The sequence below is a fragment of the Melospiza georgiana genome, chromosome W (genome assembly GCF_028018845.1).
Source record: "Melospiza georgiana isolate bMelGeo1 chromosome W, bMelGeo1.pri, whole genome shotgun sequence".
Classification (NCBI taxonomy): Eukaryota; Metazoa; Chordata; class Aves; order Passeriformes; family Passerellidae; genus Melospiza; species Melospiza georgiana.
The window spans coordinates 10,721,213-10,746,075 of NC_080464.1; positions in this window are offsets into that span (position 1 = coordinate 10,721,213).

The following is a 24,863-nucleotide window of genomic DNA, read 5'->3' on the forward strand; positions in this document are numbered from 1 at the left end:
AGACAATAAGTAATGCAGCCTTAGCTGGGTTTTGGGGGGTCCCCAGCAGGTTGCAACGGGGTCCGGATAGCGAAGTCCTGCTTGGCACAGGCCTGTCCGCCTGTCTGAGTTCACAAGCAGTTCTTAGCTGCAGGCAACCTTAGCAAGCTTAAGTGATATCAGCTCCTTTAGTGATTATCAGCTCATTGTGATTTCAGCTCTTAGCTTGCTAGGTGCTGCAGGCAGGAAGAGGCAGGGAGAGAGAGGAGAAGGATGTATGATGCTCCACAGCGATGTCTTAATTTAAGTCTTCTGTGAAGGTCTCAGGGACAGGTCTTCTGCTGAGCTGGGCAAAAGTAACTCTTTATATAGGGTACAGGGGTTTTGGAAATTGTCCAATAGTAAGGGTCAAAGGAAAGTGACCTATAGTCTTACAGAGAGATAAGCAAGGGTTTGAAGGCAGAAGAAAGGGGCATCTAAGGTCCAGTCATCATGACTTGGCATTTCCTATCTTAGGCTGCTGGCCGCCAGGGATCCCTTGCAGGCTCTGGGCCTGCTACAAATGAGAACCTTTACCTCTGAACAGCTCATCTTTAAAACAGTACCCCATAAGTTAACATAGCCCATAAACACAACTATGGGAAAAAGCTTGTAGAAAATGGGAGGGATTTCACAATTGCAGATTTCCCTGGGCAGCTGCTATTTGTAGAAATTAAGAGCCACGAGAGAACTATTTTCTTGTGGGGAAGTCACCATAATATTAATAAAAGAGACTTGTCTCCCTAAGTCAATTAAAAAAAGACTATGCTAGAAGTGGTAAACTGACAAAAAAATTTAGGTTTTGTCTCTTTACATTATCATTAGGAAGAAAAGGTTGTAGGGGGAGAAGTGTCCTGAAAGTTTTATTCTAATTCTTATTCCTCTTTCTTTTAGTTACTATTAATAATTTTTTCTTTATACCCTGTCACAGACATCTTTTGTGGAAAATCCTTTCTTTTAGGATTTTTCCTCTTCTGGGAAGCTGGGGCCCCAGAAGAAGAATGTAAACAATTGTTATCGGCTGGTGTGGAATGCAACAGGTACAGCTGTGATTGGTCTTCTGTGAGTGTTTGGATTTACTGACCATTCACAGGAGAGCTTGCTTGCTTGCTTTCTGCCTGGACACAGAACTTTGTTGGAGATTCCTATTCTATTCTTAGCTTAGCAGCTTCTGAACTTTTCTATCAATTCCTTTTAGTATAGTCTTAATGTATTATATATCATAATAAATCCAGCCTTCTGATCATGAAGCAAGATTCTCGTCTATCTTTCACCCTGAGGAACCCTCACAAGTCATGTAACAATACCCTTCTAAAGTTTTGAGCCTGCTTTGCCTTTCTCTTAATCCTGTCTCACAGCAGGAGGGGAGTGAGTACATTCTAGGGAGTGCACTGGTGGTTGGCCAACACTGCACCCACCACACTGATTGGTGCATTGGCTGGAAAATCTCAAATTGGCGAACCAAAACCATTACACTCCTCCTATTCCATTTCTCAGGAGGTGTGGTCTCGGGTTGCTGTTGATAATTGCTGCCCCGAGATGCGTAGGATGTCTCTGCTTTGGCCCGCGCAATTGAAGAATGAGTCTGGACTCTTCACTTTTCGGTCTTCAGGTTGTTTATTAATTCTTATCTATAAAATTTTCTTTCTGCCCAGCCAAGATCTGCTCAGCAAGGCAGCCACAGGCACTCTGACCGCCCCTGAGGTGATGTTGTCCTTTTACACTACAAACTACGTATACCATATTTACACTTAATTCCCAATACCTATCACCTATGTTAGACAGTGCACTTCTACTCTAAACCAATCCCAAAGTGCCAACATCACTGCAGAAAATGGAGAACAAGAAGAAGAAGAAGAAAGGCTAGACATGCCCAGGTTCCTCCATCTTGTCCCCATAACCCCCATACCAAAAATCCTAAAATCTACATTTTCACCATGTGATCATTTTGTTATTACACTATTCAAACCTGTGTGGCTTTCATGTCCTCATACAAAGTTGGCAACTTGCTCCAAGGGTCAAAATCAAATCCCTAGGTGTTCTGGGCAGCGTGCCAGGGTCTCCAAGCCCCCCGGTGGGATCCTCGGCAACTCTGGACACCCGGAGGGATGTACTGAGTTCCGACAGTGTGGTAGCTTTTAAATGTACTTAGGAAAACACAGAACCAATTGATCTTATGTTTCACAAAACAGGATGAATTGATTTGCTGCAAGCCACATTTGCTTGCCAAACTTTTCAAGGTTGTTTTGCTTTATTAAATATGTTATATCTTTTATTTTTGACAGAAGACAAAACAATTTGCAAAATAACAGCTGGGTGGACTGGAAAACAAATACTTTGTTAAAGAAAGGCAGAGAATTATAACCAGAAAAGTTCAGCTTGAAACTGCATTATTTGAAGTTATTTCACAAGGCCTCTTTCAATTTAAAAAAATAAACTCACCCATTTATGTCAATCTTCCTGAGACCTCATGTACATACCTGCAAGGTATATTTCAATCCATTTTCTATACAATCAAGACGTTGTGTATTATATATTACACAGCTTTATTATCAAAATTGCTGGTCCTATTGGTTAGTTTAACTGCAAAACAGTTTTGATTTTTGTAAATTGGATGCAATATTATGCTTAGCACAATGTGACAATGTAGGACTGAAAACTCTCATTAAAGTAAATCAGATTACAAGAGGAGAGTTTATAACCCAGTCCTTTACAGCCTTCTTCTGTCCTGACACAATCTCAGTTCTCAAAAACATGTTCCAAACTCCTGAAGCATAAACAAGTATTTATTTGCAATCCTGTGTTAGCTCTGTAGCGCCTTGGGTTTAATCACCTAATTTTAAAGGATTTAAGGGAAATTATAATCAGGACTGAGCAGATTCTGGAATCAGCTTCAAAACAGAAGTTAACTGTATTGGAAAACAGGTTTCTTTAGGAAATATTTTTTTCAAGGGTCTTTGTTTTTGGGTACAATAACAAGCAGAAGTCATTGCACAGACAGCACAGCAAAACTACCGTGACATGAACATTCCTCATGAAATGCTTTTCAAGATGATTCAAATAACAACTCTCACCTGCTTAAGTCTCATACAACATTTAAAAAAACCTGTGTATCAGAAATATTTTAAACATTATCATTGATTTAGGGAGTTTTAACCCTTATGAATCAGTAGGAACACAAGACAATTACCATTTTTCTGCATCCTCCAGTGCAAGTAGTTCACACTGAACCCCACTGAGCTGGCACTGAAAATTTGAATTTGCAATGACTGCTGCTTTTGTGTCAGCAAATAAATGAAGTCTCAACAGAATATTTTTGAGAATACAGAAAAACTAACTGAAAAAAGGAGGCAGAAAACTTGAAACATCAAGAGATTGCTATCAATTATTTATTTTTAAATATAGAAGCTTGGAAAACAGTTATTTCCTTCTCATGCTTTGCCTTGCCTTGCCTAGACCTCCCATGCCTTGGTTGCTTTGCCTACTCCTCCATAAATTGCCTGACCTTTAATGCCCCTGCTTGCCTTTCCCTGCCCTGCCCTTTTCCACCCACAAGAGATACATTTTGTTTCTTTATTCTTTTCTAACCACTACTTTTAGACCCACAGACTTTCCTTAAACAGAGCAGTATTATACAAACACACCTAAAGCAGCCTAAAACATGGGAAATATATTTTCATGGAGATTCTTAAAAGTGAGGCAGTGCCAAAGTTTTTTTCCACCCAGGACTCACTCCTACCATGCTGTCAGCTATTCCACTGTGGATTAGCTCCCAGCTATCCATCCTTTCCATATACACAAATAGTTAATAATCTGCAAAATCGGTGTCCTTGGTCCTCCTGCATTAACAGGGCATGACCTGCACAGATCACTGAACTAAGGGAGTGAATCTCCAGCCTCCTTGAGCAAAGTTATGCCTCTGTCTTACAAATCAACTATCAAAATGGTCAATCTTTAAATGGTCTAAAAAGAAATCAGTGACAATATAGCACTAGAGAATAAGAATTAAGAATTACTCAAATAAAGATCAGTCCCACCATCCATCAGTAAATACCCATTGGTCAGGCAGATCTACCACACTGTAGATCTCAAGATAAAATTCAGAATAAAGTTTCTGTTTTATAAAATCATCAAAATACTGAAATTCACAGTTGAAAATATATTCTGCTCCATACATATTGACTCTATTCCTAAAATATATTTACATGCATTTTAGAAGAGATGGATAAAAAAGATGGATTTTAAAACAATGAAATGTCCTCATTTTCATTGCCAATCAAGTACTTCTGTTGATATCTAAGATGTTTGGCTGCCTTTTAAGTATCACATATTTGTGGTAAAAAATAGAGGAACTTACACACATTCATCTCCTTTTTGGTGCAATACTACTTGGAATTGTCTCTAAACTGAGTCTTGTGAGACCCTACTTGGAATGCTGAGAATAGTTCTGGTGCTCCAACATAAAAAGGACATGGAACTGTTCGAGAGAGTCCAGAGAAGGCCATGGAGGTGCTGAGGGGACTAGAGCACCTCCCCTGTGGAGCCAGGCTGGGAGAGCTGGGGCTGCTCAACCTGGACAGGAGAAGGTTGTGTGGAGACCTCAGAGATCTTTCCAGGGTCTGAGGGGCTGCAGGGAACCCAGAGAGGGACAATTCCTCAGGAACTGCAGTGACAGGACAGGGGGGAATGGCTTCCACTACCAGAGGGCAGGACTAGAAGGGATATTGGGAAAGAATTGTTCCCTGGGAAGGTGGACAGGCCCTGACACAGGGTGCTCAGAGCAGCTGTGGCTGCCCCTGGATCCCTGGCAGTGGGACACTGGGGCTTGGAGCAGCCTGGGATAGTGGAAGGTGTCCCTGCCCATGGCAGGGGTGGCACTAGATGAGCTTTATGATCCCTTCCAACCCAATCCATGATTCTGTGATCTTTGAACACAGCAGTAAAAGCAGTATTTCTTTAATAATTTACTATCATGATGGGAACATGTTCAGCTTTCTAATTAAATGTCTAATTCGAAAGTCAATGCAATCACATGCTCAAGGAAGGACAGATAAATATGAGTTCATAATGAAAATACACATTCTTTGGGAAAAACTAGTGAAAACTAAAAGGGTTTGAAATAGTGAGGAAAGAATTGTTAAAAGGATTCCTACAAAAAATTAATAGCTGTATATACACATGCAGTAACACACTCTGGTTTGTTGTAAGCAAAGCATCAGTTTAGGCTTTGGGGGGTTTATGGAAAATATATAATAGCACTGGCACATTTCCCAGAAAGTTTGTAGGACCTGACAGCAGAGACATGAAAAAGGAATCTTATTACTTTGTTGATTAATCATAAAACACTTTAGGAATTATGTTTCTCCAAGATGATAAACCAGTGAGATATTTAAGGACTGAGTGAAGCCCAGGAATCTGTGTTCAGGCTGAAAAAGAAGAGGTGAAAACCTTTGAGTACTTTCATGAATACAGAAGCAAAATTGGTCAGTAAAGAAACACCCTACAAATCACTGGAAGCTCCATTATCAAATCCACTGTGCAAAACACCCCTTATACATCAAGAGGGGATGGCAAAACAGCAGGAGCACTTGTCAAATGTGAAATACTTCCCCAGTGAACAACTTCATGGAGCGGACACATTTCCAAGAGCACCGATAAACCAACAGTACCTGTAATTAAGGATACGTAGAGTTTTTGAACAAGTATATATATATATAAAAATACACTCTTTCCTTCTCAAACATGATAACATTATATATAGATAGCAACCATTCTGGAGGGCAAGGTGATCCTGATAAACTGAAGGAACAGACATAAGCCAGCAAGGTACAATATAACATGGAAAAGTATGAGGGATTATGTCTAGGTAGAAATAATCTGCTACACAGAATACCAGGAACAACTGGTTAAGCAGCATGAAATGTAACGTGGAGTCTGTGGTCACAGACAGAGACAACACACACCCAGGTCTTCATGTGACAGCAGGGAGCTTTACTGATCCATCCTAGTTTATATAGGGGGCTTGAAACACCCCATTCTAAACCACTGTTTAGTTCAGACCACTGATTGGTCTGATCTCCACACAGCCCAGCTTCCTGACCAGTGAGAAGTCTGCAGCTTAGGATGGAATGTGATTGGATGAAGTCTCTGTGTAGATTTGAATCCAACCTATCCCTGCCCCATCTGAGGACCTGTTTTACTTCCAGGCTGTCTGAGGCTGAGGGTCTGATATAACCAAATTTATTCAGCAGCTACAAGCTAACTGCAACCATGACAATGAATAAAAAGTGGGCTTGCAGCAACCCACAAGCTAAATGAAAATCAGCATTATCCCTTTTTTTCTTTTTTTAGCAGGTATCTTACCTATATCTTACTAGATCAGTAAGATTTGATGCAAGTCAATTGAAACAATCCTTTTACTTTTTTCAGCACTCTCACCATCCTATGGAAAGAAAAGTTAGTCAGCTGGAATGGATCTAGAGGAGACATAGTGGTTGAAGGTCTAGAAAAAAATTTGTTAATCCTAGGGAAGGACTGAAATAATAGCCCTGTAAATTCTGAGAGCTAAAAAAATTATAAAAACTAGAGTTTTGATTTTCAGAGAAGTTACAATGCTTATAAATTACAATAAGGAAGAATAAGACTGTACATTAGGGAAAAAAACCATCACTGTCAGGATAACTGAATATTGGCAAAATTGTTCATCTGTGAAGGTGTTGAATCTTTTTAAAACAAAACAAAACAAAACAAAACAAAACAAAACACAAACAAAAAATCAAATGCAAGTAGCTAAAAATACACAATTTAGTAAAATAAACACTTGCTCGAGTTATAAATATTAGTACTGAATAAAGGAACTGACCTAATCACCTTCTCTTTGTTGCCAATATTTCCTTTTTTTACTATTTTGTGCTTCTGCAAGAGCGAAAAATCCTATTAAACTGTTGAAATCTACAATTGTTTGGATGATGATGCTACCAGTAGAGATGTCTTGGTTTACTCAAAAAAACCCCAAATTTAGGGGGATGACAGAACCTGAAACATCACAGGTTTCTTGATAATTCCACTTTCTCTAATGAGTTTAAATGCTAATTAACTGGCGCACAACTTGTCTAAATCAGGCAAAAATCAGACTTATCTTCCTCAGGTTTCTGGGGAAGATTTTGACCCTTCAGGCCTATGGGAGTTTCCTGATATAATAAAGCAAACAGACAATCCCTTCTGCAACACTGACACGGCAGGACAAATGGGAATTTTATGAGTTATGCTCATGACATCAAAATATAGAACAGGAGGATTTTTATCTGAGAGTCTTAAAAATTGACTGAAATTTTAATCCAGAAATAAAAGGCATTGGCTGTGCAGAGACTGACATTAAAAGCATTGATATCATCTGTGGTCTGTCATACACAAAGATGCAAGAGTCACTCAACATGAACTGCTTGAAATATCTGTTTAAAAATAGGTAAATGCTTTCTTGGTAACTGTATGCACAGTAAAAAGAAGAAAATAATTTTTTTTTATGTCTGTTTAAAACAAATGCATGTCATACTGTCTCCAGTCCTTCACAAACATATTTCCTCAGAATTCAGTTTATTCTCTGTGATCCTGTGAGCTCTTTTCAAAACATGCAGCACACTTGCTTACTGCTTGTAAATCCTAAAGGATCTGTGTGTTCCAGAAAAATTGTCACAACCTGGGAATTACTAACACAACCAGGCATGCATGCCCAAATTAGCAGAAGAGTGGGGAACTCCAATTAGGCAAATAAATAGCACCTAGAATTGCACTGCATTGCCATTTTTCCTCTTAAAAGCAAAGCAAATAAATGTTTTTGTTTTCTATACCATAACCTGTGAACTGGAAGAGACAGGTCACTTGCATCTCAAATTAGGCATGCTCTCCTCACCAGTTCAAGGGTGTTTTTCCAAATCATTTCAGCATTTTTCTTCTGCCTGAATGAGATCACAGTTGCAAAATTTGCTATTTAATTCCCTTCTGATTTCAGTCAGCTTCAGCACACTTTGTCTCAAGATGTGAAATGATAAGCTTGGGCTGCATTTCAATTAACGTCCTTAAGTTCTCCTTTCTGGCTGGGAAACCTGCCTTTTGGAGTTAGAAAGAAGAACTGGATGTTGGTCAGGGAATGAAAAAAAAGGGAAATGTGTGCTGCTAGTGCTGTTTCACTGCAGTCTGATTTCTAATCTCAGACATGGTGCACGTACTGCCTAATTCTAAATGAAGCTTAAGGACATGAAACCACAGGCCCTGAATTTGACTGGTTTTAGCTGTCACATCTGTCTCTGTCCCTCTGGGAGCCTCTCAGGAACCCCTGGCCAGCCCCAAGTTGGCAGACAGTGGGGGAACACACTCTCATGCCCCGAGGGTACTGAGGGAACCTAGGCTAGTCACCTTTGCAGCAGAAAAGACATTAGAGGCATCAGCAAAAGATAAAGGGCCCACTCTTAGCAGGGGTTAATCCAAGGTTTTATTCAGGGGCTCCGGGGAGCTCCTACACCTCAAGGGGCCTCCTGCTGAGAGCCCAGGGAGATGCGCCAAGGTTACATTTAAAGGGAGGTGGAAACCGAAAGTAGATAACATTTTACTAACCAATAAGTGACCCTAAGGGATGGATACTGGGGGATAGACATTTAGGAAAGCATATGGGGCAAGGCTTGAGGGCTGACTCCGATCCTCTGGCTAATCACTCGACATCCGGGACCGGAGTTTCTAGATGGAGGGGATGGGATGCTGAGTGAATGACAGAGAGCCAGGGTGGGAATTTGGGGATGATTTCAGCAAGGGAGAGGGATTACACAGGTAAAGGGTGGGGGGTACAATCTGGGATAAACCATTTGGGAAAAATACAGGGATACAAAACCAAAACTACTTCAAAGTATTGCAAAATATAAAAACACACTACATCTCTCTCTTTTGTTTAAATAAAAAGGGAGAGGCACCTATGTATTAAAACCCAGCTTGGATTGATCTCAAGCATTGGCAAACCAAGGCTGTTTGTGAACACTGCCGAGGTTCCTGTTTCCTCCTCGGAAGTGATGGGAACAGTCACCTGATTGATCTGTAAAGGAGAAGTAGCTTTTGATACTAATTTGGCCACGATGTTCTTGATTATCCCAAAGCAGATCAAAATTGAATGAACAAGCAAAACTGAAAATGCAGACTTTAGTATAGATCTGACCTAGCCCGAGAGTCCCCATCCTTGGAAAAGCCTGTCCATCCAGTCTACTGTTTCCTGCTTGATGTCCTGGATCATCTGTTGCATCTTTCCAATGATTTTCTGGATGTCTTCTGCTTTGGATGACAGATTCAGGCAACAGAGACCCTCAAACTCGGCACACCAATGATTGTGTAGTAGGAGAAGAAAATCAATTGCTGCACAATTATGTAGGGTGGCTTGCCTTGTTGTTTCATTGTCTGCAAGGAGGTCAGAAAGTGCAGCTGATGTAATATTGGCCTGTTTAGCAACCTATTACTCTAGGTGTGATAATTCACCTACAGCCTTGGCTGCAGACACCCATGGCAAAAATACAGTGATTGCAACACCTTTTGGTTTTGACCAATGTACAATTTCAGAATCACAATTTGGGTCTAAATTCCTTAAATCTCTCTTTTTGCAGGTCGAATTGTGGGTGTTGGTTTTGGTTTGCCAATCCATGATTTGGGTCTTGTTGGGTGTAAACAGGCTCAGCTTTCCAATGGTGCATGGACCTCTGGTTAGAGGAGAGGGGATGCCTGCCCACGCTCTGTCACCACAAATGAGGAAAACCCCTTCAGGGAGGGCACGGGGCTTATTATCGGAGGTGGACGACATCTCCACGTGGGAAATTTTCTTACACCAAATTTTTGCTGTGTAGTTTTCTTTAACCTGTTTGACTTTCTGATGCTAATTTACCTGGCCTTTCGGTTTAAACATAAACTGAACACAATAGAATGCTTTTGCAGAACCGAGGAGCTCGGATTCTTGGGGTTCCTTTTCTGTTATTGCTTGTCTATCAATTAATTTTGACCAAGAGGTTAATGGATTATATACTGGAAAAATGGGGGTTACCAATGTTGCTGGAAATTCACTATATTTAGATGGGATCCCCACAAGGCAAGTAGACATTGGGTCAGACACAGAGGAGGCGGACAGGCAAATGTGATCTTGGTTGAGGACTCTGGCAAGGGTGGTCCATACGTTTGCCTGAGGCTGAGAAATGATCCACAGCTGACTTGGATGGACGGCTGACAACAGGGCCAGCAGAAGGATGGGCCTCATTCTGATGGTACGGGGACTGAGTTCAGATCAAGGGGAAACACTGAAAAGCTGAAGATAAAAAAATGTTAGGAATAAGGTTCAGTTAGTAGCAACTTTACTTTAAAGAGTCTGACGATGCTTCCTCCTCCAGCAGACCTCGGCTACCTGTTCCGTGGCTTTATCTTTCGTCACTCTCGGAATGTATGGTCTTACCCACTTGGAGAGGATCCATCTCAAGTCTGCGGGAGTGGTTATGCACGCATATCCCCTACCCCAGTCCACGAGCTCATAGGGCCCCTCCATTTTCCAAATCTCAGGGTCTTTTATGAGGACAGGTGGCTGGGATTTCAGGTTGTGCTGACTGTTCTCTTTAAAGTGCCTTATGAAGGGTGGTTTAAGGTTTTCATAGGTGCAGTTTAAAAACTTCAGCATGAACAATGCTTTGGACAGCTGGAATTGAGGGGATTCCACCTTCATAGCCTCTTGTTTTTGGTGTAGAAGCTTTTTTAGGCTCTGGTGGGCCCTCTCCACCATGGCTTGGCCTTTTAGGGAATAGGGAATGCCTGTCTTATGTTCTATTCCCCATTGCTGCAGGTAGCTCTGAAACTCTTTGGACTTGTACGCTGGGCCATTGTCTATTTTGATGACCTTAGGAATTCCTAATGTGGAGAAGGCTTGCCTGAGATGGTTTTTTTATTTCAGAGACCCTCTCCCTTGTGTGGGCGGAAGCGTAGACCGCACCAGAAAAAGTATCCACGGAAACATGGACATATTTAAATTTGCCAAATGATGTGATGTGGGTTACATCTGTCTGCCACACCTCTCAGCTCTGTAAACCCCTAGGGTTTGCCCCTGTACTTAGGGAGGGTACTGAAGGGTGTTGACAAGAAGGGCACGTGGCTACGATGGCTTGGGTTTGTTTGCGCGTTAGGTGGCATTGCTGAACCAAGCCAGGTGCATTTTGATGGAAAACCTGGTGACTGATCTTTGCCTGTTGGAATACATCTGGGAGCGGAGCCATCTCGGCTGGTGCCAGAAGGGCATCAGCCCTACGGTTACCTTCTGGAATGAACCTCGGCAGGTCTGTGTGTGACCTGACATGCATCACATAAAAGGGTTGTTCCCAGTGGGAGATTATTTTTACTAATTTTGAGAGCCATTCATACAAAGGAATGTTGGAGACTTCTTGCCACACAACATTCTCTCTGCTCTGGACACTACACCTGCCACATAAGCTGAATCAGTAACTAAATTAAAAGGCTCGTAGAACCGCTCAAAGGCTCTGACGATGGTGGCCAACTCAGCAATTTGGGGTGATCGCTCCACCTTGGCAATATCTGCCTCCCACTTCTGAGTTTGAGGATCTTTCCAAGTCACCACTGAGTTGTGCGACGCTCCAGATGCATCAGTGAAAACTGTCAGTGCCTTTAGAGGCGTCCTGCTCTGAATACTTGTCAATGATAAAGAAAACTGAATGTCCAAAATAAAAATTTTGTGGGCTGGTCGCTGGATCGAAATTTGGCCTGTGTAGCTGTCTAGCGCAAATTGCAGGGCTTCATTCTCTTGAAGCAATGGTTCTTACATTACTTTAGTTAGTTGGCCCAATTTCAAATCTAAGGAGATGTGGATGCAGTCCAAGTCACACCCTGCCAATTCCCTGATCCGAATCCTTGTTTTCTGGATCAGTTCTGCCATCAGGTCCTGTGGCCTTGTCATCCTTTTGGACCTGTTGTGACTGAGGAAGACCCATTCTATGATTAAAAGTGGGTCCTTCTTGTCCTGGTCGCTTTTCCCTGCCTGGGCAGTTTCCCACTGGAAGGTCACCCCACGGAGGTGTGGCAATTTACCCAAGATGATGAACTTGAAGGGCAGGCCCTGCTGGCACCTGTGGGCCTGCCTGGCAGACATAGTCTCCTGAACTTTCTCCAGTGCAGTTCTCGCCTCCTGGGTGAGGGTCCTAGGTGAACTAAGGTCCTCTCCAGCTTTCAACAAATTGAAAAGAGGGGCTAGGTCCTCGGTGGAAATGCCTAGCCAAGGTCTTACCCAGTTTAAAGACCCACACAGTTGATGGAGATCTGCTAAGGTTTTGATGTTGTTCTTGATAGCTAATTTTTGCGGCACAATGGTCCGCTTTCCAATTTCAAGACCCAGGTACTTCCAAGGTGGCATCTTTTGAATCTTTTCTTCCTGGAGCTCGAACCCTGCAGCAACCAATGCATTGTCAGGTCAAGTGTGTGAGTAAGCATGTCATCGGTTGAGGCATGCACCAGGATGTCATCCATGTAGTGTAGGATGATGGAATCTCTTGCAGCTACATGGACTGGGGACAGCAAGGAAGAGACATACCGCTGGCAAATCACAGGACTCACTTTGAGACCTTGTGGGAGTACTTCCCAGTGATATCTCTTCATTGGGGCTTCTCGGTTAATGGTGGGAACCGAGAAGGTAAAACGCGGGGCATCGTCAGGATGCAGGGGAATTTGAAAAAAACAGTCTTTGATGACAATCTCAGCTAAAAACCAATTCTGTGGAAGCATGGTCAGTGAGGGCATCCCTGGTTGTAGAGAGCCCATGTCCTCAATAACGTTGCTGATTTGACAGAGGTCATGGTGGAGCCACCACTTGTCTTTTTTGGGTTTTTTTAATGACAAAGACCGGGAAGTTCCATAGTGACGTTGTCTCCATGATGTGACCTTTTCTTAGCTGCTCCTCTACGAGCTCTTCAAGGGCCTGTAATTTTCTTTTCTTGAGTGGCCACCTTACTACCCACACTGGAGTATCAGTTTTCCAAATCAGCTTTTGGGTAAGGTGCTTTTCAGCCGCCGCCACCCGAAAAACCTGTGGGGTTTCTTGGATGTCAATTGTGGTTCCCCACTGAACCATCAAATCTCTGCCCCAGAGGGGGCCTGTGTAGTCTAAAACAAATGGGCATATAGAAGCCACTTTACCATTAGGTGCCTCAATTTGTAACACGTGTTTTGATTGTCTTGCTAATTGGATGCCCCCTACACCTTGCATGTGTCCTGCCACATTTTGCAATTCCCAATGTGACGGCCACTCCTTGGAGGGAATGATCGTGACATCTGCTCTGGTATCTAGAAGTCCTTGCATAGATTTGTACTCCCCACCTCAGTGCAATCCACATGATATATTGGGTTTTTCTCTTCCCAGTACCTGAGTCCAGCAGACACTGGGATGGAATTTATCTCTGAGGGTGTCTGCCTGCTCCTGGTCCCATGGAGGCTCAGACACTGGAATGGCTTGTGCTATTATTTGGCCTTTGGACAAGTACACAGGTGAGTGAGTATAGTGGAGCCAAATGACAAACTGCTTCGGGTCTGATGATATGAGACCGGGAGCAATGTAAATTTCCTGGGGTGTGTGTTTTGTGTCCCCAAGGACGACGTACTTACTGTGATGTTTCTGGCAAAGCTGTGTCCAAGTACCTGGCTGTTCAGGGTTAACAGTTATGAAATGCCAGTTAGTGTCCTTGAGATTGAGAGGGTCTTTCAGTGCCCATCCGTAAGGGTCATGGGGAGAATTGGTAGTGGTAGTTAGAATTGGTCTGGGATTGTCGCAGTTAAATGAATGTTCTGTCTTGTCCAATGCCAGTGTCTGACTTGGCACAGGCACATTTCCTAAACTAGGTATTTGGTCCCCCCCCGCTGGAATTGGATTCACCCTATTTTTGTCATAGCGCTGGGAAAAAGAGGGCTCTTTATTCAGCTTTTTGGAAGGCTCTCTTTTGGGGAATTCTGATCTTTAGGCTTATTGTATTTAAAATCTAAAAGCTGCTTTTTCAGAGGGCAGTCAGGCACCCAATGCCCTAACTTCCCACAAAAGTGGCAGGGTCGATTAGAGTTGGAGGTTCTCTCCTGTGGCATCGTGACACGCTGAAGCTGGCTGGTGGAGGGTGGATCAGGGGCGTCCACAGCTGCAATCTTTCTCTGTGGTTTTGGTCTCTCATCCTGGTCAGCAGGGGTGATGGTAACTTTCTCCTCACACACTTCTAACATTGCTTGTAGTGTTGGTGTTGGATCGAGGGGCAGGCTCAGGATGGCAGCTTTACACTTCTCATTGGTATTTTGTTTAGGAATCTCGGTGAGGATTTCCACCCTGGTTCCTTCATTCTGAACTTGCAATTCCACAGCTTTTCTCAACCTTTCCACAGAACTCAAAAAAGACTCAGATGAAGATTGTGTTATTTTCAAATACTTCTCAAGTAGAACATCAGGACGAAACCCAAAGAAAGCTTTCTCAGGTGCCTTAACACTTTCTTTGAGAGCCTTTCTGGGAATGCCCTCTGCCTGACTTGCCCCATCCTCTCACTCCCCATGTCCACAGAGATGGTATAGTGATGTCATGTTGCCATAAGCATAATTCGTGGGGACTTCATCAGCCCACAGGGTTGGTAAACTGGCTCTCACTTCTTTTTCATGTTGCATCCTGCAAGAGGTATTCAGCTGGGGATAATAGGCAGGAAAAAAGGTGTTTAATGTCAGCAGGAGTTAAGGTATTAGCAGAAAGCGTAGCTTTAAGAAGTCCCCTGAAATATGCACTCGGTCTATGGAATTTTTTTTGCGCTTTGGTGAGCTCTTTGATAGATTTAAAGGGAAAAGGGGTCCAATGTGCCTGAATCTCCCCGCTTAAATCTGAAATGTACAACACAGGAGCTGCAGAGAGGACTGGCGTTGTTGTTTCTGGATTCCGGCTCCCAGGCTCAGCATCTCCAGTTTCTCTGACATGAGAGCTGGTGGGCGGGGTGTGTGAGGGACAGAGGGAGGGGGCAGATGATGGGCAAACCCCTGAGGGGGTGGAGGGAGGAGGGGCCAGAGTAGGAAGAGGGGGAGGGAGAAGAGTGCTGGGAGGGAGGGTTTCAGGGGTGGGGTTTTCCAACCGGAATGGGTTGTTCGAAGAACGAAAAGGATTGTGGGAAGAAGAAGGAGCAGGGACCACCATGTGGTATCCACCATCATGGCCTGGGGGAATCAACTGAGATGAATCGGGGGTATCAAAACGAGCCCAAGGATTTCGGGAAGGGGTGTTGCGAACTGGGGAAATAGAAGGAAGGGTAAAATCCTGGGGAGTTTGACCAGAACTCTCCGGATTGGAGACTGGGAGCTTCTGAGGGAAGCTATGTTTTGTGGAGATAAACAAAACTCCACAACTTTTGTCAAAGTTGTAAAGCTGGTATGTTTATTAAAGCACTGGATGAATGTGGGAATCATTCACCTAAAATGACATGCATACTTCTGGGGACTTCAGGTCCCTTTTATCCCCCTCTCAAATAGATATGCACACAATTTCACAATAGGTTCATGCATATTCACTTTTACGAATTTCGAATGACATTTGCCACTAGTTCTTCTTTATCAGAAAGAATTCCTAGGTCAGGTCAACCTGCTCTCACAGCAGTCTCTGTCTCTCTTTATCACCCTCTGTCTCCCCTCCCCTTATCTCTGTCCTTCACTGAAGCAGTTTCTCTGAGCCTAGGCTTTTGCAGTCAGGCTAAACAGCTATGTTTTCAAATTACAGACTCAACTCAAAGATGTACATTTCACCTAAATCAAAATGGATTTCTGCTCTGGAGAATTTCTACTCTGTCTCATTTCCCCCCTTTTCTAGAAAATAAGTAAATTCTTTTACTTAATTCAAACCCCTACGACAATAAGTGCCTCTTAATGCTTTACCATGTACGTTTGATAAGGAGGTTAACACTGCTATTCTCTGAAGTATTCTCTAATTCTAAATTAGCAATATAATGGAGAATCTTAAACTTATTCGAACTAATATTATAAAAACTACAATGGGATGACACAACTTCTTAAAGATTTCATTTGATGTTGGCGACCACCTAAAGATCACATCTCACCAGTGATGATATGCATTTTGTTTTATTCTTTGTAGAATTCTGGTTATTTCTTTTGTATCATGTTGGACAGTAATTAAGGTTTTCTTTGTGCTTTCTTGGATTTCCTTCAAGATCTCCAGTAGATCTTGGTGCTTAATTAATTGTTTTACCAATGTAAGGTCCATCCCAATAGGGGTAGGTGATAGTCTGTGACACATTGTATAATTGGCTTTAATCAGCTGGTAGGATGTCACAGGGGCCGAGTACGAAAAATCACACCCTATAATCTTAACAAAATTACCAATACAGAAATTAGAATGATTTCTACTAGACAAAATAAAATCGTTGCTATCAATTTTTGCAGCAGCATAGGCAGTTCTCAGGCACACACAACCTTTCCCAGTATATACAAGCACAGTTTTCTGGTCAGTGACTGGATGAATTTCAAAGTGGCAAATACTCTGTTCAGTGTCTAGACACACATCTTGGGCACTAATAGTATTGCTTTCACAAATGAATACCATCGGTTCTCAAATAATGCAGGATTCTAATTTTACTGTTTGCCACTTTTCTTTCATCTTTCGTCCCCACACTCTATGTTCTAAAGGGTATTGTTTTTTCATGGTTTAATCCTAGGGCAATGATGGGATGGATAACATAAAAAGTGACATTACGTATGGTAAGCACAAAGGCAGTGGCCACATTAGAAGCAGGATCATAGGTGAAATTTACCATAGTCCACCAGGATTGAAACTTCTTTTCAAAATCAATTGCATTGTCTCAAACAATTCTCCGAATTTCAGCTGGAAAATTACCTTCACCCCCTTCCCATATGATCAGAGCTGCTGTTGCCTGCATCCATAACTGTGCTTGTATAAAATTGAAAGCAAAAGACACATTATCCTGAACTGTACTAAGTGCTTCTTCTATTAACTTGTGGTCTTGGTCCCCGGCCTTTTCTCATTTTGGCAGTACTTTTGAAATCTGCCACTGGCTAGTTTCTAATGGCAATAGAGATGACTGCAAAGCCTGCTTCAATTTCATTAGGCCACCTGCTGCAGTGGCCAGTTTATTCATCAGTATTTCTGAATCAATTCCATTTAAAATTCCCAATCTTGTCCTTAATATCTCAGTTAGATCCTTTCCTATTCTGCTTTTGCTGTACACCAGTCTTTGTAGCCACATTGTTCAGCCCTCAAATGATGTTCTTAGGAAAGAGGAGCAGGCTGGTTGGATTTTTGAGATGTTAATTTGCATTAGCAACTCAACACATTTGATAGACCATTCTGGACTGAACAACAGTTTTTGTTCACCCACATTCCTCACTACGTAGGGGCCTATTTCATACACTTCAGGTTCAAGTTTGGGTTGAGTCTGAGCTATTTGAGTCCTAGTGTGGGTTGTATAAGGTCCTGCTGTTGTAAAAAGTGCAGTGTCTATTTTAAATTTAAATGAGAGCCCAATAGCATCCTGAGCCCAAAGTTACGTCACTTCTACAGGTTGTGTTAAGGTGAAATTACACCAACAGTCTGATTCACTTAGGCTATCACAAACTTCCTGGTGCCGGTATACAGGAGAGTTTGAGACACTAATTGCATCTGGTCTCTCATAAGCCATCCCATTGACCACCCAGCACCCTACATGGATTTCTTCTCCTCTGATCCCTTGAAGTGTCCACAGTTCCCGTTCTTGCTACTCTTGTTCTTCATATACTTGATCTCTATGAATTACTACAGTGGATAGGTTTAAATCTTTTATCTCAGAAAGTTCTACCACTGATCTAGTATACTGATTAAAAGCCTGGGACCAAGGCCATTCAGCATCGCTTTGAATAGAGGTACTCTCTAATTCTAAGACTCTAGTTATAATTTTATACAAAAAAATTTTGTAAATGAAATTACAAACTACCCCCGGCCACAATATACTCATTTTTCCTGAGTAAGTTTTAGTCTCAGTTCATTGTCTCTTGATGTCACTTTCTAAGTGGCTTCTGGGGCCTTCTTCACATGAGAGTGATGGATCCAGGCATTATGCTCCCTGATCTTGATTGCGGTGGAGGTGGTGAGAAGCACTTGCAGTGGTCCCTCCCACTGTGGTTCTAAAGTCTTTTCTGCAAGAGGCTTGACATATACATAATCTCCAGACTGTATGTTATGTACTGGTCCATCTAGCTCCTTGCTTCGAGTTCCAGCCACATGTTTCTCTATTTCTCTGAGCTGTTTGCTTAAAGCCACCATGTGGCTAGTGTTACCTCTTTAATGTGGGTGGACTTCTATAAAGCATTTCAAAAGGACTCAGCTTTTCTTCAGCTCGAGGTTTAGTTCAAATTCGCAATAATGCTAGTGGAAGAGCTTGGGCCAGGGTAGATTAACTTCCTACTTCAGTCTTACAATCTGCTGCTTAATCAAATGATTCATTTTCTCTAGTTTGCCGCTTGATTGGGGGTGGTATGGAGTGTGAAGTTCTCAATCTATGCCTAGGTGGCTACTAATCTGTTGCACTACTTTGGAAATGAAATGTGATCTTCTATCCGAGGATATTGTGGCTGGAACTCTGAAGTGTGGTATTATTTCTTGAAATAATACCCTGGTCACCTCTCGAACTTTGACAGTTCTGGTGGGGAATGCTTCTGGCCACCTTGAAAATGTATCTGTCAATACTAATAAATACTGATACTCTCTTTTCCTTGGGAGTTCTGAAAAGTAAATTTACCGCTGCTGTCCAGGCCCATGGCCTCTCCCAGTCTGACCAAGTTTCGGCCCGGGGGTATTCTTAAGGTTAGTCTGGAGGCAAGGATCACACTGTCGGTTTACCTGAGTAATAGTGGCATATAAATCCCTAGCAACGATGCTTTCCATCAGATATGCGTTCTAGAAAGCCTGTGGAACCTACTACTTAAAAGTTAACACTTCGTTTCGATGCACTCTGTAACACCCTCAGCCTTGGTCATCCTGGGAAAGGAGCTACACTTTATAAAAGCTTTTAAGTTGTTAGGCTCTAGTGTGTTTTCTAGTGCTCTTCTTTCACCAGTGACCACAAAAATAGGAAGGGATTACTAGCTGTTTTTCAATGGTAGCTCACCCCTTGTGGTTGCATGTCTCTTTTGATTAGTATTATTATATTCTGGCTTACTTTCGAGGGAAATCTGTCCATAATTACTTCAGCTTTTGCTGCTTTCTTTGCCTCTCCATCTGCTAGCTCATTTCTTTCTTCTAATTCTGAGCTCACTCTCTGGTGTGCCTTAATATGCCTTTTCAGGCATATTAACTGCTTCCAGCAGCTGGATTGTCTCTTCTTTCTTTGTGAGGTCAGCAGTCCTTTCTCTTTCCAGATGGCTCCATGTGCATGCACGTCTCTGAATGCATATGTCGCGTTTGTATAGATGTTTATTCTCTTTGCTATTTCTAAGGCATGGGTCAGTGCAATTATCTCGGCCTTCTGTGCAGAGGTACCTGTTGGTAAGGGTCCAGATTCTATTACTTCTCTGCAGGTAGTCACTGTGTACCTAGCATGTCGCTTTCCACTGGCAACATAGCTGCTCTCATCAGTGAACTAGGTCTCTGCATCATCCAAAGGAATGTCCTTTAAGTCTGGGTGGCTGGAGTAGGTGGTTTCAGTGATCTCCAGGCAATTGTGGTGTACTGCTTCTCCTTGATTTCTACTCAGAAAAGAAGCTGGGTTGACAATATTAGTCACCACTATCTCTACACCACTTTGCTATACCATGATGCCTGGTATTTCAGGAATCTCTGTGGTGAGAACCAGTGGCTGCCTTTTACTTCCAGTACTGCAGACACTGTGTGGGACACTAGCACAGTCATTTTGTCTCAGGGTAAACTTGCGTGCCTCTTGAATATTCAGCACGACTGCTGCTACAGCTCTGAGGCAACCTGGCTATCTTTTTGGCTGTCACATCTAGTGGCTTGGAGAAGTAAGCAATTGCCTTCTTGTGTGGACCCAAGTCCTGAGCTACTATTCTCAGGGCAATTCCCTTTCTTTCATGGGAAAGCAGAAAGAATGGTTTACTTACATCTGGAAGTCCCAAAGCTGGAGCTGACATAAGGGCACTCTTTAGCTGGTGAAAGGCCCATGTGGCTTCCTTTGTCCACTGGAGATCTCTGTTTCCATTGGCAATAAGAGCATAGAGGGGTCTGACGAGCAGTCCATAATCATAAACCCACAGCCAGCACCACCCTGCCATGCCTAAGAAGGTTCAGAGTTCCTTTATTGTCTGGGATTTCAGGGTTTGGCATATGGCTTCTTTGCGAGCCTGCCCTAAAGTCTGTTGCCCAGCACTCACCTCAAACCTTAGGTAAATTACTTTCTGTTTCACTACTTGTGTTTTTTTCTTAGATACTCTGTCTCCTTGGAGTCCTAGGAAATTTGAAAGGCTTACCGTCCAGGCCACACATGCTTCCTTTGTCCGAGTGGCTACTGGAAGATCATCTACATACTGCAACAGCCTCCCTTCTTCCTGTGGAGCTTCCCAGGACTCTGGATCTTTGCAAGTTGTTCTCCAATCAGAGTGGGGGAATTTTTGAAGCTTTCAGGCACATGGATCATGTGAGCTGTATTTTGCACCCGCTTTTAGGGCTTTCTCATTTGAATGCAAAATTTTTCTGGCTGGCTTCATGGATAGGGAGGCAAAGGAAATCATGTCTCAATTCTAAAACAGTAAACCAGGTTAGCTTAGGTGGTAAACAATTTAGTAAAGTATATGGATTTGCTACCACAGGGTATATATTCTTTGTTATCTTATTGACAGCCCTCAATCCAGTACTATCAATTATTGGGCTGATTTCTTCCCTATCTATTTTTTGAGGGGGTACTGCTTAATTTTCACTGGTTGTGTTCCTTCCTTTAGCTGGATTACCATGGGGGGCATTTTTCACTCTCCCTGGTACAGCAGAGGCCCATACCCCCGAAAATATTTATTTCCTTATTCTAATAGCTCTTTACTGATTTCCTTCTTAATTTCAATGGCTGTTAATGTTAAGCCTAATATCTTTATATCATTTGCCTCCAGAGTAACCTCCCCATTTGAGAATGTTTAGAGAATTGGGCATATAAAAAAGCTTCTAAGTACACATGTTACTTTAAAGGTTTTCAAAAGTATGCCTTCTCAGACTGGCCAGTTGTTCCTCACACTGCAACATAAACATTCTCCACAGGTACTAAAGCTTTATTTAAAACTGAATATATGTCCCCTGTATCAACTAAAATTCCACCTTTTTCTTTTCTTCTGGTCTCACTGCCTCTCGCAGAGGAGTCTGTTACCTCTTAGTTCTGGATGAAATTAGACTGCCAGGAGGGGGATGGGTGCGAATGGGTATACCTTTCAAGCCTGAGTCCTCTTCCCTTTTGCGGGGAGTCCTCCTTATCTTCCCTTACCTTAGGAGGAGTCTTTAACAAATCATATGTACTCATTTTGCGAATTGTAATAGCTTTGCGTTTCAGCATGATAAACTTTGTCTGACTTTATACTTTGTTATCTTATGCTGCATGCTGAACAAGGCATTTGATTTGCCTTCTCTTTGCTTTGTTTTCTTTTTCAAGAGCTAACACCAGTAGGTCAGATGGAGCTCTGAACCCACAGTTACTCTGCCATTTTGGGTGATTTCTTAAAGCAAAAAACACATCAGCATACGGGACCTTATCTCATTCACCTTCTCTTTTTAAAACAGCATTAAATGCAATAGGTTTTATATTTTTTTTATTTTCTGAGCCACCTCTACTGGCAGCTTTCTCCCAGTGGGCCCCTCGCAAAGGGGCTAGTTCAGGAACCTCTTTACTCTGGTTAGTTCTCATTATCTCCTTCTCCTTATACTATCTTGTTTCCTGTTGCAGAATGCGGCCTTTGTCGAGGATGAGCCATTTGTCGGGTGCAGGGAAAACTCGGGGCTCAATATGAGTCAACAGCAAGTTCCGTTTATTGAAGAGAGCATCAGACACTTATACAGCAAGTAATAAGCTTATGAATATTCTGTAAGCCAAGCAATCTATTGGTTAAACTATACCATCATCTCTTCCTCATTCCTTTGGGCCTACATTCTCTATTTCCCACGTCTCTCTGTCCACTTGTTATCATACCCAGCTAGGCCCAAGGACACGCTATCTTGCAGGTGCAAAAACTCAAACTAGCTGTGTTCAGTACTTTCCCAGCTCCTGGTCGGCTAACAAGCGAATGTCTACGTGACTTCTGTCACGTAGCCATTTCTCCACAGTTTCCACCTAAGCCTCACAGTGTCTTTTCTCAGTTTTTCCTCACACACAGACATCCAGGTGGCAGGTATCAGATGTGATTCTCCACACATAAGCTTTAAGATCTCAGGTTCTGAATTGGCTTGATCAGGACCCTTCAATTTACACTTAAGGCACAGAACAGCAATACCAGCGCCTCTCACAAACCTTGCATTGCACATAAGGTACCAGCCTCTCAATGCACCAAAAGCTCTTGGGAATTGCCTGCACGGTATTCTGTTTATCACTTCGCGTTTATCACTTAACTTCTATGGCGGGTTGTTCTCCGTCCAAACTTACTATATTACCAGCTGAAGTCTCATAAACTCATTCGTCTCTTCTATCTAAACTCTGTTTTACAAAATCTCAGTCTTTTCCAGTTCTCTTCCTGCACAATCTAATTAAAGCATTGTTTCTACTGACACTCACTTTACTGCCTTGCAAAGACTGCACTTGTTACAGCAAAAACTCTTATGTGCCCACAAACACAGACACACACCCCCCCCCACCCCTTATCTCAAATTCAAGAGAGCCAGGGCTTGAATTGCTGTTGGGGGAATATTTGAATTCCTTTAATTTGTTTTACCACAGTTAAACATAAATCACCATACAGTAGTTTTTCTGTGTAAAATGCTACCCTTGTTGCAAACAAAATCCTAAAATCTCCACAAACACCACTATACAATCCGAGAATCAAATTACCACAATGCGGGGGAAGAACCACACAAACTCACTGGGAAAGTGCATATCTTTCAAAGTGCCCACTTTTCTCAACACAACACAGCATACAATACTTCAGCATTTACTCACATCAGCTTTCTCTGGTCCTCACTCACTCTGGACACAATTAAAATAACAGCACACAGTAAAATTCCAGAAATCAAGTCCAAACTACCAGGGCAAAGGAACTTCTTGAGCTTGTACTCATGGTTAAAATGTGCAAAATCTACACAAATCACCACCTTTGAACACAATAAATATCTTCACTGACATTTCTCCACTTGTTCTACTTCTCCGCGGGGCACTCCCTGCCCCCACAGCCAGGCTCAGCCAGCGCCTCAAGCGTCACTCGGCCGCTTCAAACCCAGGTAGAACTCACTCCCTGCGCCATTGGGGAACTCACTTGTTCGCTCTCTCTTTCATATGCCACACACTTGCACGATTACTGACACATTAACATTAACCACACAATGTATTAACCATACAATGATACAGTATCCGGACACCGCACACACACGCACACAGGTTCACTAGACCCACCCCCAGGGTCGCTAGTGGCTGCTCTATCGGAGAGTGGACCCCCATCTCTTGTCCAGCCACTCTATCGACCGGTCTGCTGCCTGCAGGCACAGAAACGAGGCTGAGCACTCAGACGTCTCTGAGTGACTTAGTCAGCCGTCCTATCTCTCTTTTCCCCGGGGGCCCCTTAATACATATCGTATCCTCCGCACACCAGCAGGTCCTTGTCAGTCTCCGCAGGAGGCAAGCCGAGATGAGCAGAGCTCCTCTGGTAAAATCCCAGGGTGCGCCTTGGAGGTCTGTCTATCCCTTCTGCCCCTGGGAAGACAGAGACGACCTCATGGCTGGCTCGCCATAATGTTTTGCAGAGATAAACAAAACTCCACAATTTTTGTCAAAGTTGTAAAGATGGTATATTTATTACAGCTCTGGACACATGTGGGAATCGTTCCTCTAAAATGACATGCGTACTTCTGGGGACTTCAGGTCCCTTTTATCCCCCTCTCAAATACATATGCACACAATTTCACAATAAGCTCATACATATTCATTTTTACAAATTTCGCGTGACATTTGCCTCTAGTTCTTCTTTATCAGAAAGAATTCCTAGGTCAGGTCAACCTGCTCTCACAGCAGTCTCTGTCTCTCTTTATCACCCTCTGTCTCCCCTCCCCTTATCTCTGTCCTTCACTGAAGAAGTTTCTCTGAGCCTAGGCTTTTGCAGTCAGGCTAAACAGCTATGTTTTCAAATTACGGACTCAACTCAAAGATGTACTTTTCACCTAAATCAAAATGGATTTCTGCTCTGGAGAATTTCTACTCTGTTTCAGCTAGGAAGTGTAGCTTTCCTCAGAATGTCCTTTCTCGAGGCTGAGAGTGAGGAAAGAGGGCTAGGAGAGGGAGAACATAACTTGGAGGGGAGTAAATCAGGTTTCTGGGAAGCAGAGGTGTTCAAATTGCTTCCGGATGGCTGTTCTTGCATTTTTTATTTGGATTTTACAACATTTCTTATCTGCATAGCTAGAAAAGCAAACTTTGACAGAGATTTATCACCTGACTTCCCTGCTCTCAATAACTCATTGCCAATTTTGTCCCAGAATTCCAAGACATGAATATTTTCCCAAAAATCGAGGAAAAAAACACCTCGGCTCTCCGCAGCGAGCCTAAAAACAAAGGCAGGGAAACAATCCCCCTCCCAAAGAGGGGAAAAAAACAAGAAAAAGGTAAATTTACCAATCCAGCTGCAGGACAGAAAAG